We start from the raw sequence: 14,885 nt of genomic DNA on the forward strand, positions 1-14,885 counted from the left end.
CAAGGCTTAAAATTTTGGCAATTATACCTATTTTCCTCTCAAATCCAGGCAGGCAGCAATTGAATATTTCTAAACAAGTGTCAGAACAAAAAAGAGCCAGGAGTGAATGTGCTCGTAGGCACAGAGAGTGGCAGGGTTCTGACACCTGGCCTTACTTTCTAAATCACATTTGAAGGAAACCCACAGAAAGCCTCAGTTCCTTGGAGAGACCAGGCTTTGCCCAACTCTCAACGTGTGCAAACCCAACCACAGCAACTGGTGCTATTTCAGATCTTGCCATTATTTTCCATTGAGCGTTAGCACTTCCCTCTAATGAAAACCTGCTGTTTGCCCACCTCCGATCTCAGACGGTCAAGCCCAGGGATGCTCAATTCACCAGATGGTCACACCAGAGCGAGGGCTCACTGCTCGGGTGCCCTCTCTCCCCCAGCCACACGCCCATCAGTAGCTACAGACAGGACATCCAGCCGGCAGAGCTCACACTGCAAGTAGCCTGGGTCACCTGAAAACTTTTCCCTGCGAATTACAGCTTCTGCCCCCACCCCAAATCGGCGAAGCACTGCCTATCCCTCAACCTCCAGGTTGGGCTCTTCGCCTCTGTGCAGGTCTGAAACTATTATGTACCCCAGAAAAACCATGCTTTAATCCTGATCCATTCTTGTGGGGCTGGGCCTATTGTTTAGAGTCCTTTAAGAAGAGTAACATTTTAGAGAAAGCTCAGATGCAGACGCTTGGAGAACAGCAGCGACAGAGCCAACAGGTGACCCAGATGTTTGGAGATGAAGGGCCCAGCAGACATTGCCACGTGCTTTCCCATGAGATGCTAAGCAAGCCAGAGCATGGAGAGAGCCAAAGGAAACCAAGAGATGACAACCAGCCCCAGAGAAGCAAAGTGAGTAACCCCCACAGGGACAGAGGCTGAAAGCAACGGAGCCCAGGAGCAAGGGACCCAGCAGTTGCCAGCCATGTGACTTTCCAGCTGACATAGGTGACCCAGAGGGCATCAGCCTTTCTTGAGTGAAGATAACCTCTTGCTGGTACCTTAATTTGGACATTCTCATGGCCTTATAACTGTATACTTGTAATGTAAATTCCCTTTATAAAAGCCGCTCCATTTCTGGTATATTGCATTCTGGCAGCTTTAGCAAACAAACACCCTCCAAGCCCCAGGTCCAGTGCAATCCCCCTGGGGCTGGGACCATCCTAAGACCCCTGCAGGTTGCTGGCCTTCTCCATCCAGGCTCAGGCCTCTTGCTCTTTCCTCAAGTCTCTGGTTTCCCCAATTTTTCTTAGGCTGCAGCCAGGGCCCTCTCCATGGACAAGTGGCCTGTATGGCCATTATAAGGCTCACACACAGACGGGTGCTGCACTGGCTTATTGCTTTAGTATCACTGTCTTGAAATTTTAATAACTTTTGGCAAGAGCCACCCCACCACCACCATTTTACTTTTGCCCTGGCCCACGAGTAGTGTTGGTGGTCCCGGCTGCAGCGGCAGCCTAACTCCTCTATTTAAAGTGAGCAGCTTTTCCAACGACTGTGCAGGTGTCCCCCGGCCAGGGTTAGGGTAGCAGTATAGGGGAAAGGTTACACTGACGACACAGGTAGGCTAGAACATTCTCGAGCCACTGTTTTTAATGCCATGGTTTCAGAAGCACCTGCTATGTGCCCGATTCATAATTTATCTTTGTGTCATTCTTCTAGGGAGACGCTAACCTCTGGGCTCACACTGAAGTCCCTGGGGCTCAGAGACTATAGGCTCCAGTTATCTGGCTATTCAGGGGCATCTCGGGGCACACGGCAGCCATCCCTCTGAAGGTCAACAAGAGAGGAGGAAAAGAGAGACTTTTCTTGGTCCGTGACAACTTGTCAACCATGTTCATAGCCTGAATTGGGGTTGTGTAGGAAGTAGAGAAGGAACCAGGCCCTGGGGACACAAAGCAGATTCTTCACCCATAAAACGGGAACAGTAATAAAAATGAAACGTCCCTTGCCAGGTTTCTGTGTGGATCACGGGGCAGGCTGCATGCTAAATGCCGAAACAGACGAGAAGATATGTGGACTGTAACTGCCATTCGTCCTCCAGCATTTCCTAAAGGGTGCGTCATGGAACACGTATCCGCGAGATGTTCCGACGGAACAGAGGAGGGGTTCCATGAGCAGCTAGAGTTTGGGGAACACCGAATACCACGCCCCCTTCTGGAAGGATCACGGCATGCGTTAGCCTGGATCGGCTCTGAGAAGAAACCTGTGGCACTCTACTTATCCCAGCATTTCTCAAACATGTAATTCATAAAATCTTTTCAAAAACACCTAGTAGCACCCCATGAAACAAGCTGCACGGAGCACCCTCTGGGTGCAGGAGGCTCTTCCTTCCTGGGTCTGCATTTGCAAAGAGAAAAGGCACCAGCTAAAGGCAGCACGAGCTGCCCGAGGCTCCCCCCGGCCCAGACCACGGGTTTGCAGATGTCTGTTCTCTTGGACTCCTGCGGTTGCCTGGAGGGAGCCAGGATCCAGGCTCCTTGGTGGGGAGGCCCACTCCCCACCTCCCAGTGACTGGGCGAGGGTCCTGGAATATGAAGATGATCAAAGCGCAGTCATAGAGACCTCCACAAACCGCAGGGGCCCCCCGGGGTGGGGGAGGGAGCGCCATTACCGCCGTCAGCACAAACCTTTAAGGCGTTGGTAGATCTTCAGTTACTTCCCTTTGGGCATGGTTTCAGGAAATACTATATGGTTTGGGGAAGGATATAGCATCAACTACAGGTAAGTAGGAAACTCTATCTGGTTTAGAAAACTGAGATGCATTTACTCTGCTGAGATTGGATTACCTTCACAGTTTCCATCCCACTGTTACAGTTTGATTTTAAGGTTAAAAAGGCGACCTTGAGTGAGTCACACCATGAAAAGGCATTCAGAATCAGTATGAGCACAAATCAGAAACACCTTTCTCTCCGGTTTTCAACGATATGCTTGATTTTTTTCGAATGTGATTTTTTTCCATTTTATATTCCTAATAGTCCAAATGTTCATCGATTGTTTTCTATCTCCTGCCCTGGGAATGGGTTGGCTCTTCCCTGGGCGCCATGCAGACGGGGCATGTGAGCTGGCATCAGCAGCACCCCACTGGGGAGAAGGCGGGAGCTGGAAGACGTCACGCAAGCATGGAAGAAACGGGGTCAGGAAAGTTCACCCAGTGGTTCTCCAAAGGGCAGTGTTAACTGGGGGGGGGGGGGGGGGGGCGGCAACACTGAACCCCCGAAATGCAGCGACTGATTTAACAGCAGTGATGTATGCGTGGCTTCTCTTTTTTGGAGGTGTGGTCACGTTGGGAAGCTAAAAGGGAAAAAAAGTACAACTAAACACGCATATGCATGGACCCCTGCATTATTTAAATAACATATCTATCCTTGATCCTAAATAAAATACGGAAAAGACAAAGAAAAGATGTACATGGCAACAAGATGCTGGGGTGTGGGAAGAAGACTTGAGTCTGATGAAAGGGAAAAACAATCTGATGAACATTCAGACCTGGCATAAAAGTTTTCTCTGCCCCCAAGTGGTATCGTCTGAGCTATGAAATCAACGGCACCTGGGGAGCTAAGCTTCATGGCCTTGAAGGTGACACATGGACCCCGTGGTTCTGTTTGTGATGACCCACTGGGCCTGCAGGAGCCCCACTGCCCTCACACAGCTAACAAGCCAGAGGAGAACAATCTGGTTTTCTCAACCCTGCCACCTGGAGATCGACGGCACAAGGAAGTCTGTCCAGCCAGAGGCAGGAGTCCGGCGTCCAGACAGACCGACTGGCAAGATGGCAAGGAGGGCCAAGGAGAAAAGAACACAGCCCCTTGGTGAGAATGCCACCCAAGACAGGGGTCAAGTGGCTGCACAGGAAGCCTGGAGCTGAGGCCCCGGGTCAGGCCCAAAGGGAAGAGCCGGGGTCAAACCTTGCAACTTAGCTGCGAGGAAGAGTGGGCCACGGGGTCCTCAGCGTGGCTGCCGGAAACTGGTGGAGAGGAGAAAGATAAGACCATAAGTGAGGGAAGGCTTTCCAAGACGCCCTGTGGCTTCAGATTTCCAGGGAAAATCAACAAAAAGTATCATCTGTGATAAAACTAACCTACTCAGCACTTCAAATTCTGGGGACTTGAAAACATGATGGCATTGGCCAAACTAGAACCATCTGTCCATACAACTTTTTCTTGGAAATGTTTGAGGAGGAAATATTATAATGATGTTTAGGAGGCCAATCATCAAAAGGATATATTTCTTTCTGCGATAAAGAGAGTGAGCGATGGATATGGCCACCATGCAAACGTGTAGTCCAATTTTCTTGGCTTCAAGTGGTCAATTGCTACTGGACACTGAGCTCTAAATACAGAAGAGCTGTCTTCTACTGGACACTGAGCTCTAAATACGGAACAGCTGTCTTCAACAACTCCTGGCGCTTGGGTTCACAGTTTAGCCCTGACCCCATCGGTGCTTGTGGAACTCCCTGCAGGAGTGTGGACATCACAGACCAGCTGGGCAGTAGCTGCTCCCAGGCCCACAACCCCAGAGACCTGCTCCATTTGCTCTCAGAAGTCCTCACACCCATGTTGTGCCTTAGGAATCATCCAGAACTTTCCATCGAGCCCCACCTTCCTTCCCCATATTCTGCTAGACACTTTTCTGAGTTTTACTTTCAAAACAAGTGAAAGTAAGTGCAATCTGTGTGATTTCATGCATGAGCCCTCAATCAATTAATGCTCTAAACACTTCAGAATGATGAAAAAGAATAGTGTACCTGTGCTGTTTTTGATTTTTTCTATTCAAATTGAACATCAGATTTTTAATCAGGAATAAACTTCCTAATCAGGAATAAACATCCTACTAGAAAATTATTTTTATGGGAAAATTGGGTTTGCCTACTTTATTGAAATTTACCAAATTCATTTCAGGAAAGCAGCCCGTCCTTCCCAAACCCACTTGTAATATTATAATGGTTCTAGACCAATTTGTTAATATGTAATCCACAGATTCAAAGGGTCTGTGAGCCTCCCGCAACTGGATGCAAAGTTGTGTCTGTGTATGAGGATTTTTTCTGGGGACGGGGTCTGCATTGACGTGCGATTCTAAGAGGCATCGATGCCAACTCCCTCGGAAAGCACAGGTGCCATGCCTCAACCAAGGCTGTTATCATAATTTCGTTCGGGGGTCCAGTTCAATTAACTTAAATATCTGATCCGTGCATGAAACGCAAGATTTTAAATGTTTTATTTGAGCATTAGAGCACAAAGACATCATGGAGTCTCATGACAAAGCACTGAGTTCTGCCACCCATGGGGAAAACTGGACGTGAGTTGAGAGCTGCCTGCTCGCTGCTGGAGTCGGAACGGGGAGAGCTGTGGGCGCCACTGCATACAGAGAGCCTGGGTGGATTGTGCTTGCTGAAGGTCACGGCAAAACTGTGTTACCCGTTAAACCATTTGTGTTCACTGTTGTTGTTGTTTTCTGCTCCTATACCTCGTACAACGTCAGATCTGATTTCTTTGAAGCCACTCATCCTGCCATATACTAAACATGGCGTGGGGGTCACCACAGAGCGATTCCAAATGCTTGACTAGTCTTCCACGGAGCCAATACAATCTGAGCCGCAATAGGAAGAATCTAGCATGTCCTTTTAAGCAGCGCTTGCTTATTTCCACCTTCATCTCAGGAACATGAATTTTAAATGGGTTGAAAATCTTATATAAATATTTTTGCTTCCAAGATATTGACTTGTAGTGGGGAAATCTCCCTGAAAGAAGTGCTTCCCATTGAGACAGAAAGTGTGCATGTGTGCGTGTGTGTGTGTGTGTGTGTGTGTGTGTGTGTGTGTTTATTCCATGGGAATTATCTTTTCCAAAAATCTATCCAGGTTGTGAAGAAAGGGGTGGGGGAAGAAGGTGGGAGGAGATGGGAGAAGAAGTGGGGAGGTGGGGGAGGGAGAGTGTGGAGGGAAATGGGGGAGAGGCGGAAGAAGAGCTCTTCCAACTCTGAAAAAGAAAGGCAGGAGCTGCTGCGCGGGAGACGAGGTATCCAGCCTCCCCGGGTGACTAACCGACAGGCCTGGTTTGGCTGAGCTGAATTCCCAGATTGAGAAAACCGCCTTCGTCTCCACATCCTTTTTCCCTGCCATCATGCTTAGGAGTCATGTGGCTTAAGGGTTCCCAGTCCAGCTAGTGTTTTTCTTTGTAATTAAATCTATTCTGCCATTTAGCATAGCCTAGAGTTCCAGTTTTTAACACTGAATTTTCTGGCAGCATATCTTGGAGAACTTTTTTCATTTAGATTATGAAAAAATATCAAGCACCCATATTCCCAAATGATCACATGGCTTTCCCATCTCAATAAGGGGGAGTGGGGGCGTGGCTGCTGTGCTCCCCGCGTCAGCGTGGGACGTCTGAGCTGCACCGGGCAGGTGTGAAGCCACACCCTCCTCCCACCGCCCCAGCGTCTCTAGGCGGGAAATGGAAACCAGGGGAGGGGGTGTGATTTGCCCAAAATCACATGCACAACCCAAGACAGAACCAGAGCCCTAACCCAAGCCTGCAATCCCAAGCCCAAGGGAAGAGCCCGAGGCAACCCCAGGTCCGGGCCAGAACGCAAGAAACTGGCCCTATCTTTTAGGGGAAAAAGTAGACTTTCCGGGTATCAACATATCACAGATTCTGCGAAAACAGAGTCTGACTGATTGGTGCTGTTCTTCCAGACATGAAAAAGAAGTCAAAATTGGATTCTTGAGACTCTTCGGGTGGGAAGCTGCCATATATCCCGTGTTCTAAAGCCACGCATTCAGTAATAGGAATTCATTCCATTTTCATTCTTATTTTCTTACTTAGAATTATTAATTCCTTTTTTTTTACTCTGCCTCATTCTAAAAAGGATGCAGTGTGCCTTTCTCCATTTAGTAGCTGTGGACTTGTCATTTAAAATGATACCTCTTATCATAGTTTGCCCTCCTACCTCGCCTTTCTCTCAAAACCATATTCAACCATATTCCAAAGACTTTCCCAAGCTGTTGTGGAGAATTAGTTTTTGCTAAGCCTATTCAAAAGCTTTTTTTTCCTCATTTTCCATGTCTGGAAACCTCAAAAAAAGAAAAAAATACACATGCACACAAGGAAATAATTCTAAAACAAAGGCTTAAACACATCCAGAGCTCCCATTTTGAAGTCATCAGCTGGTCTTCTGCAAGCACAGCTTTTTGAAAAGCAGACTGTTCCTCCCAGCAAGTTCTGGGACTTCTCTTAACTCCTAACTGTCTGGTCAGGAGCTACAGAGGCTGCAGAAATAGCAGAAGAGTGCGGGGAGAGGGCGCTGCGTCCACGGCGGGAGGAGAAGGACGCAGGGGCTCACCCTGCAGCGACTGCCCTTCCCGGACAGCGAGCCCCGGGCAACCACGCGCTCTAACGTCCCGGGAGAGGAAGCTCTGTCCTTGTCCTCAGAAAGGAAGCCCAGAGAGAGAGTTCCTGACGGTATTTAACATATTAGTGGCTTTGAAGGGCTCTCAGAGGCTCCTCCAAAGTAAATTCTTGGAAGTACTCCAAGTAAAGCCCTCCAAAGAAACACAGCAGCAACCCTTCAAGGGAGTTCCTAATTCTGTTTTACTGTTTATTTTACACCTTCAACCTGGCATTCCTACCTGACGAAAATCCTCTGCAAGGGAAAAAACACCAGCAGTGCACACATGTCTGCAAGCGAGAGGCTCTTTGGCCGAATCTACAAGTATTTCTGTGATGGCAATAGTTGAAAACTCTTCTAACGCAGGCCCAGTGGCTTTTGGTCCCCGCCCTCCCCGCCACCATGGGCTTGCTTGGGACACACTCAGCAGCTAGAGATCTTCAGCTCTTCCTGGCAAAATCAAGTAAAAACCATACCTTCTCGGCAGCGCGTGTTATACTCACGGTTTCGTCTTTCCTTACAACGTGAGAGTGTTTCAGCCACTTTGCTTTAATAGTGAAAGCGTAGCACCGTGGTTTTAGAGAGGACAGCAGGACTCAGAAGGAGGAGAGAACAACTGTGGGACGCGCATTTGGATCTGACAGCACAACACGTCACGGGCTGGAATGGGATGGGTGTTTGCGCCATTTCTTCTGAAACATTTTATTTTTAATTTTATTTAATTTTATTTCCTTATTAAGCCAAAAGGAAATAAGGAAGGAGGGGGTTGGACCTGCCAGCCCCTGCCTCCTCCGTAAACGAAGTGGCCTACGAGAGTGTGCCCAGCTCAGTTCACAGCTCCTGGATGTCAGTGTCCTTCTCCCCCCGCCAATAAAGGCAACTTTAAGAGCCTCCAGCTGCATGCCCAGAGATTTGGAAATTTCTTTAAAACCCTCCTTCCAGGGTCCAAGACAATAACCACAAAGCAGAACGTTTCATATCTGCTGTAGTTGGAAAAGCTAGACTCTACGGTGCAAATGTGAAGAGTATCTGCCCCCACGGATATACGGCAACCAGACAAGACTTTAATGTACAGCTTATCAAATATACTAGGCAGGGATGAGCTCCATTTTAACGTGAAAGAACAGTGCGTTTTGAAAAACATGTGCATTTTAAAAATGCCTCAGGGGTGCACAGGTAGTTCAGTGGTAAATTCTCACCTGCCGTGCAGGAGACCCACCTCGGATTCCTCCCTCAAGCCCCCCAAAAAAAATAAAATGTTTCAGAAGAAATGGCGCAAACACCCATCCCATTCCAGCCCGTGACGTGTTGTGCTGTCAGATCCAAATGCGCGTCCCACAGTTGTTCTCTCCTCCTTCTGAGTCCTGCTTTCTCTCTAAAACCACGGTGCTACGTTTTCACTATTAGAGCAAAGTGGCTGAAACACTCTCGCACTGTAAGGAAAGACGAAATCATTTTGTTGGTTTCCTAATCAGATTTATTATCAAGTAGAGAAAGAATTATCGCTTAAAATGATGACTTGAAAAATAATTAAGTTGAAACATGATAAAATATCATCAATACTGGTCAACCACAATATCCTGGAGAAAGTCTTGGCTGCCCCCACCTCCCCTAATGGGTAATGTTCAGTCTGTCCCAGCCTTTGACCGGCAACGGGCTTCCCGCTGCTGCGGGGGAAACCTGTGTGCTGGGGTAAGCTGGCTCCAGCCCGTGGTGCCTGCATTGGACTGCTGAATCAACAAGCGAAGATTCCAGAAGAGAAAAACCAATTTCCTGGAATGACTTCCCTGGAGACCTGAGTCATCTCCAGCTGCTGTTCACTTTTTAATTTTGAAACTGAACCAACCCATAAGCTTCCTTCCAGTGGCCAAGACCCAGTGGTCATAAAAATCCAATGGGCAGCAAACCTGGGTGATTTTATAGAAATAGTTCCCCTTGTCCTCTTCCCTGGCCACCCCTGACTCTCAGATGTGTCTCTGTGTTTCCTGAGAAAGTTCAGCAGAACAGCAAGATCCTGCTATGCTAAATGTAATCAGGCCCCTAAAAGAGGCTAACAGTTGGCCTTTGGGAGAGGGTTTGGCAGAACTTTTAGTATTTGTTTCAATTTTCTTCTTTCTCTTTTCTTTCTAGATTAAAAAAAAATTACCCCTCTGCTAAATAAAGTTAAAATGCTATACCAGAGAAGACTGATAAATAAAAAGAAGTTCCTTTCTTCTTATAAACCTCTAAAATATACTTTCAAAGGCTGCACCTACCTTCGATGTACTGGTCCCAGAAACCTGTCTATTGTGATCTGTTATGTTTGAAGCACTGGGCCTGCTGGAGGAGAGCTCAGGAAATGTTGGTGCTTCTACCACTAGCACTGTGACCTTGAACTAGTAATTTATCATTCCAGGTTTCCATTTCTCCTATGAAATAAAAAGGGTCTGAAGAAAGCCTCCACCTGGGTAGCAATTTTTCAATAATTCATATAGCCAAATGGAAATCCAGAAAGGCTCAAGGGACAAGTCTCAGCCATTTCTGTCTCCAATCCCTGATCAAATTCAATTTCAAGCAGCATAAAGAGAGCAACTAGAATATTAGCCTTCTTTATTCTGAGCTGAAATTCTGTAACTCACGCTCCTAATAGAAGCTATCTCAGCTAACAATCATAAGTCTGAGAGTTATTTGTATATTTTTATTAACAGTTATTACAAGGGGATATTCATAAATTATAGATTGCATGAATTTTAAAAAATATGTTATATGCACATTGTCTAATGGGGAAAGCAGCCAAAGGCAGGTAGTGAAAAGCTTGGGGGTTACTGGATCATTTAATTCTTAGGTCTTTCCAGTTTCAAAATTCAAAACTTCTACACAGATACAGCGTGACCTGGTGATGCAAACTTTCTTCGGTTCTGAAGCCACCTAAGTGTTCACTTAAATTGTGTTAGCAGACACGGGTAAAAGTTTTCTTTCTAAAGTTCTTGCTTTCTTAATGCCCTTGTAATGCAATTGGTTCATTGTGCAAAATGCCTCATTTCATCAGACACGATTTCATCTCAATACACTTTCTGGACATAGAAGAAAAGTGTACTCTAAATATACGTCCTCTTCTGGCATTATGGAAGACACACATTTTTTTTTAAGGGTGAACTGAAACAGTCTCTAGGTCGGCCCTAAGTTCAATCACGAGCTCCACTGAAACGGACCTAGGCAGGCTGGCTGCAAACTCTGAACCCCACCCTGGAGAGGCTCCCCAGCACCCTTTGGAGATTTTTCAGGGGCCAGAGGAATACACCGCCCTCTAGCGGAAGTAAAACCAGGCTGCATTTCCAGAAACTCAAAATGTCATCTTCCCAAAATAAGCGTGGGGGAACAAAAGGTATTAAAAATTATATTTTCTAAAATTAACTTAAAGACTTCCTGAACACGGTTCCTCTTTGCAAATCAGGACGCTGTGTGCCTTGAGATTGAAACATGCCTGCAGTGCCCGTGGCTTGGAGAGGCCATGGGTGTCTTTTTTTTTTTTTTTAAGAAACGAAATCATCTCCCAGAATTTTTACACAACCAGAGAAAATATATCTCAAAATGAAGGAATGAAGAGAACCTCCTCTGTCTCATTTACAGCTGTCAGAATTCAGCAGGAACATTTTAGAGCCTTCCTGCTTTAAAATTTGAATCATTTGAGCTTTCATTTCCTTAGGGAGAGCTACTAATAGACCTTTTTAAATGTCAGGTCCCTCCTCAGATCGTCAACTATTTATGTAGTAGTGGTGGTTCTTTTTATTGCCTGCTTTCCACAGCTAAGTCACCCCTGTACGTCGCGGTGGAAAAGCCGCGTGGGGAACATAACGTTCCATGCAGGCAGGGTGCTGCCTGTGATTCTTCCCCGAGAGATACCAAATACTCAGCTTCTTCCAAAAAGAACAGCCACAGAAACTGATTTTCACATAAAAGGTTTGGCTAAAGTCGCTGGCACGCTGGCAATTAAGTCTAATGCGACAGAATTCATTACTTGCTGGTGAATTTTGAATACTAATGTGGAATTTCACATAAAAGTGGGTGGTGAAAGAGACTACTAGTGAAAACTACACTTTATCCAGTTGTCTAAATGCTATGAGCAATGAAATAAATGAAGGCGTGATATTAAAACCTCTCGGCCGACTTGGAAAGTGGTGGCCGTAGGCTCCTGACCTCCAAAAAGGCCGGGATGGAAAGCCTGGTTGGAAGCACAAATAATAAATTGATTGACTGGAAGGGTTTCTTCCGACTTGATCGATAGGGATATACTATATTCTAGTATATAAAATCATGAAAGTCACTTATGATGAGAGAGGGAGATACAACAAACCCTAAACACTTGGAAATAAAGGGAGGTAAAGAAGTAGAAACAACTCCTGTTGAGAAGATGCTGACCTCATACTAAAAATATCATTATGACCTACAGGTTACAAAATTGGCCATAATAAGTCCAGCCACTGAGCCACAGTGGGGGGTGGAGGGCACATCCCCTCCCAAGTTGGATGGCCGCTGGGGTACCCGGTCACACAGCCAATGCTCTGCCACTGCCCAGCCCTTCTTTCTCTCTTAGTTGGCATATCTTTGGGGAGCATAAACCAGTTTCCATAGAAGGTGACAGGAGGAAATTATCTTCTGGGGGAGCAAAGCAAATGTCACACCTCAAGTCAAGATGCCCAGGGGCTTGCAATGCCCCATGGCACTTTATTTCCCAAGTGTTTAGGGTTCAGTTGATCTGCCTTTCGCTCTCCTGCAGTAGTAAAGGGTCAAGCACCCTCTCAGCCACCCACGGTTCTGAGTCCTTGGCTTGCAATGACATCTCAGGGAGTAGCTACATCAGTGGCTTCCCCCTAAGAGCCTCTTCCATTGTCTTCAGCTCAGTCAAGAACTCAGAAGGTCCAATAATGTCATCAACAGCCAACTGGCTTCAATCTAATATTGGTCAGGAGCAAAGAAGAACTCGCTTTTAGAGCCATTTCTCTTCCACGTGTTGAAGGATTGAGGTTGGGTTGCTGGGACGTGGGGGAACCCAGGCTCCTTGCAGCCCTAGGAGGCTCGGGTTCTCCTCTAGCATGAGCGAATGGGTCAGTGCAGGCCAGTACCCTTACGTCCCCCCCGGGTGCAGGACACTTCCCTACACTCGCAGCAGTTTGATCTGGGGGTCCAGACCAGTCTCTAAATGTGCCATTCCCCAGGCTTCCATCTGGGCCCTACCAGTGGCCCCACCCCAGCTTCGATCCCAGTAGGTTTTCTAACACAGGAGGCTCTTGAGGCAGGTCCCCGAAGCAGGTGGGGAGTGTCGGTGAGCACTGTCCATCCTCAGCCGTGCCCTGCAGCCGCCCGCTCCCGGCAGGGCTACCCTCGGTAACCCCCAGCCACGGGACAACCCTTGGCCTCCAGGCTTGGCACCGCCGCATCTGGCACCACGCACCCCTGGGGCCCAGGCGCCCTGCCTTATCCACTGGGCAGGCTGCCCAGGCGCCAAATTCCTTCTCCTCCTTGGAGCCCTGCAGCTCCTTTCAGCAACCCCAAAGGACAGACAGACACCAACGGTGCCTTCAGGTCCCCACAAGACACAGCCCTGAAGGCACCTACTGAGCAGCTCCTGTCTCGGGCCTGAGTCTGGAGGCCAAAAGCCACCCCTGCCCCATTAAGACCATAAAGATGCTCACAAGACCACAGTCCAGCCCCTCTGAATGCGAGGCCCTGGGCAGAAATTCAGCAGACACACGGCAACCTGAGATGACCCCGCTCCAAAGGCAGTGGCTCAGCAGGTAGCCCTCGTACCACCTGGTGAAGACTCTTTCTCGAACAAAGCAGATCCCATTTGGGTTGGGGAAAGAGGAAACAACCTCAGCAAAATCATCGGCCATCAGACGCAGGAAAGCAAAGTCCCCTGTGAGGGAAGCCACAGCTACAGCCCACTTATACTCTCTTAGACAACCAGAAGAGACAGAGAAAAACAAGTCGGTGGAACCTTCCAGAGATCTAAACATGTACAGAAACAGATTCCAAAGGAGCAGACCTAAAAGCTGCTGAAGCCACCTGGAAACAGCCAGCTCAGGTTTAAAGCATTTCCTTCTTGCAGACAAACCTCAGAAACAGAGTCGAGGAGCTGCTGCACTTACCCCTGAGCAGACTGAAGACATCTACGTCCCTGGACTTCTCTAGTCAGTTATATTGGGACCCGATGCATAGTCCTCCCACGGCTGGGTCGTCTTCGCTTGCTGTGGTGTTTCTCCACCGAAGGAGCGGGGACTCCTCGAGCAGGAGGAGGAGACTTCTCTGCAGTTCTTGCAGGAGGCTGCAGCCCTGGAGGACTGAGCAGCCTTTGGTGGAAGGCTGAGCTCTAAACTGGACCCCGTCCAGGGGTACGGCCAGGGCTTCCTCCAGCTCCTCCCCCTCCTCCTCCTCCCGTCCTCCCCGACCCCTCCTCTCCCCCTCCTCACTGCAAAACTGGCCCAAACTCTAAATGAAAACCAGACTCCGCTGCTCTGCTGCTCCTGGCCCCCGTGGCAGGCTGATGTCACCCTCCAAGCTATCTTCACCCCACGAGCTTTTAGCCAGACTTCTGCAAACCCCCACGCTTTACAAAAAAAAACCCAACCGCTTCTTCTGGTCACCTTTTGGGCTGGGCCCCTGGTGGCAGAGAGAATGAGTTTTGGAATTTCTTCGTGGGTATCCATGGTTTTTCTGCAATGTTTTCCAACACCCTCTGAAAGGAAAACAGGAAATGCAATCTCCCCCTCCTCCCACACCACACCCTCCTATTTCTCTTGAAGTTTCTGAATTGAGACTTCTCCTAATAGCCGCTCTTTCAAATATATAAACCAGCAATTAAAATCGTCTTGGCTTACCCTTAACCGGAGCTCTGTTTTGCCCATGCAAAGGCAAAAAAGGGTGATTACATTTTTTTTAAAGTTCTGTCCATAATGAGTCTAACTGTAGGGTTATTGTCCCATTCTAGGACACATACAAAGGGGATGAAAGGGTTATCTGGCTCAGATTTTTCAGAAAATTCTTCAGTAAGAACTGGTGTCTCCCATAAATACACAGAATCTTGGACAGGGAATGAGATCTTGTTGGTTTGTCCTGGTTAGTGTGATGCCCCGATATATCCCAGAGTAATTTGAGCAGAGAATAAAAACATATTTGCAAAGTTTCCTTTGGGGACTTGGGAGAAAGGGGGATATATTAAAGTTCCCCATTTGGGTAATTCCTGATATTCTCACAAGCAGTGAGGACAACAAGTTCAATAAGCTGAGCTTTCAATCTTGGGGTTCTCCCCTATGAAACTTATTCATAGTAATAAATAGGCTAAGCCAACTTAAAATTATCCCTACGAGTCACTCCCAGAGAACCTCTTTTGTTGCTCAGATGTGGTCTCTCTCTCTAAGCCAACTTGGCAGGTGAACTCACTGCCCTCCCCCCTTACATGAGACATGACTCCCAAGGTGTA

At 47.6% G+C, this 14,885-nt stretch overlaps 1 protein-coding gene across 1 annotated transcript in view; it reads right to left on the reverse strand.

The window, feature by feature from the left end:
• The window catches only part of COL6A3 (collagen type VI alpha 3 chain), an 83,357-nt gene extending 69,215 nt beyond the window's left edge, over window positions 1–14,142 (reverse strand). The window contains exon 1 of the mRNA XM_077155540.1: window positions 13,555–14,142. The gene's annotated coding sequence lies outside the window, so the exon portion shown is untranslated. The remainder of the gene's footprint in view (window positions 1–13,554) is intronic.
• Between the last annotated feature and the right edge of the window lie 743 nt (window positions 14,143–14,885).

The sequence above is a fragment of the Tamandua tetradactyla genome, chromosome 3 (assembly GCF_023851605.1).
Source record: "Tamandua tetradactyla isolate mTamTet1 chromosome 3, mTamTet1.pri, whole genome shotgun sequence".
Lineage (NCBI taxonomy): Eukaryota > Metazoa > Chordata > Mammalia > Pilosa > Myrmecophagidae > Tamandua > Tamandua tetradactyla.